A 2,500-nucleotide genomic window follows, 5' to 3' on the forward strand; every position below is an offset into this window, starting at 1 on the left:
TTAACATTTAATATGTGAAAATAAACTTTTCTCATAGGATCTGTTATTATTATTAGTATTATTATTATTATTATTATTATTATTATTATTATTATTATTATTATTATTATTATTATTATTATTATTATTGAAAGGTAAGCCAGAATCTTATATGGGAAAGCGATGCTATAAGTGTAAGGGCTCCAACAAGGAAAAATAGCAGAACATAGCACAACAAAAAAATAAAAACATTTAATCTACATATAACACTGATTGTACATCATATCTGACTTTTTCCGTAAGCAAACCCTCTTCGAGAATAAAAATATATGTATCCATGATTTGGCTTTGAGTTAGATAAATATTCAAAAGCAAGTTTAAAAAAAAAGGAAAAAAAAAAAAATCTCTCACCACGTAGGAATTGAAAACTGTTTGAGGTGTTTGGGAGAAAAAAAAAAAGAGATCGGCCACTAACGTCATAAAGCTCTGGATAAGAATGAATCTTTTATGCTTAATTAATGAAATCATAGGTTTAGTTGAAAAATCTGGTGCCCAATATAGATTCCGATAGCTAAAGGGTTTAGGAGGATGACAATGAAGTTCAATTTTGCTAAATAAATCTGTTGAATCGAGTGCAATTCTTGTTACTTTGAAATTCCTTCAAATTTTAAAGATCAATATTTGCACCAGCTAAAGTTCATTCACATTTGATTCTCCAGCCTATGAAAGGCTTTATCAGTATTTGTTCTCATCGTTTGTGTACTTTTACCTCCAGATTATTTTACCAATACTATTTCTCAATAAATCCAACTTCTTTTTTCGGTATCATTCATGTTTAATGCTGGTCTTTTTTTCAGAGGCGATAGGGGGGGGGGGGGACCTTTCTACCCGTTTTTATACCAAAATCATCATTGCCTTATTAGAATGTTCCAGTTCCTTTTATGTACAAGTACGAACTTCTTCATAGATTTTTTTTTTCTTGCTCAATGCCAGCCTTTTCTTCTTTCTTTTAAAATCTTATTTTTATGTTTAGTTCCTACACAAGTTTACGCCCATCAATATTTTCCCTCTTTCTTCTCCTTTATTTTTCGCTCTATTAATGGGCTGTTTTCCTTCTCAGAAGCCATGATTTTTGTTACAGTAGTCAAAACCCTTAACCTCTTCTATCTCCTTTTTGATATACTAAACTCTTACAATTGACGCCTCGATAAATTTAAATCTTCAGAAAAAAAAAAAAAAAAAAAAAAAAAAACATGAAGCTGTTCTCAATATTTTTAGCCATGCATAATATTTTTAATTTTTCCCTTAGCAACTATTCCAGCATACAAACAAGGGCCAAATATACGTACACGCGCAAGAATATAGGAACAGATAACATGATATAGATTGATCTTAAACGCTGGAAAATCCCCTAACTGCAAACGGTGCGGGGTTGAGGGAGAAGATTGAAAATATTGAACGACTCATAAAGTTCAGGATAGGAATTAATTGCTTTGGTTTAATGAATAGATTTAGTGGCTAAATATTTCATTAGATAAAATTTCATATGGCGAAGTAAGTGGTTAGGGAGAAATACCATAAACATTAGGTTTTTCAAGGCTCCATTGCGTATGATTGATTTACTGTATTGAGATCATAATTATCCCTTCGTTTATATTGGCCAAAACAATTTCGAAAATCAGGAATGATTACACTGAAATTGTATTGATTTCCATATATGAATAATTACATATTTTAATCCCGGTTTAGTAATTTTTGAGCTACATATATCTGAAAGGGTTTGATATTTTTACTAAATTTTTCGTCCTTTTTCTCGTAACTCATCTTACTTCCATTCCATTGGGACTGTTCCACCTCCCTTTCCGGTATACATTTAGTTTAATGTTATTTGTTCTAGTCTAGTTCTTTTTCGCTTTTCAGCCAACAAAATTATATGCAAATTTTCTACCTTTGCTGCTTTTTATGTATTGCTACTTTTAATCTTTGAATAATTGGTTTCACATATGTAATACTACCTTTTTTATGTTATGTTATATGTGTAATAGGGAAAGGGTCACAATGAGACTAAATGTTTAACATTATGAAGGGAAACGGTAGTTTCTTGCATTCTATATCTAAAAATTATTCTGTTTATTACGAGAAATGTTGTTATGCTTTTTCATGGCCTACAGTCGTCTCTTCCCTACCCTCAATTATTGTATATTCTTACAATCCATTTGTTCAAATCATTCCACGAAACATATTTCATACTTTCTTATTCTATTTCAACAATTTCATGATAATTCATCTAGTTTATCATTACTTTCTTTTACGCTTGTCTAATAAATGTAAATACTATCTTCAGGATCAAGCTTTTCAGGTAAATGGTCTAAAAAAATTTCAAAGTATATTTTTTACTTGATCCTGATACTACTGAAATATATATTTTTTCTATTGTGGTAATACAAATGCTTTGATTTACATTCACCAGAGGAATCAGTTGTATGAAAATTCAAAAACAAACAATTTGATACACCAGGTT

The sequence above is a fragment of the Palaemon carinicauda genome, chromosome 7, assembly GCF_036898095.1.
Source record: "Palaemon carinicauda isolate YSFRI2023 chromosome 7, ASM3689809v2, whole genome shotgun sequence".
NCBI classification, from domain to species: Eukaryota; Metazoa; Arthropoda; class Malacostraca; order Decapoda; family Palaemonidae; genus Palaemon; species Palaemon carinicauda.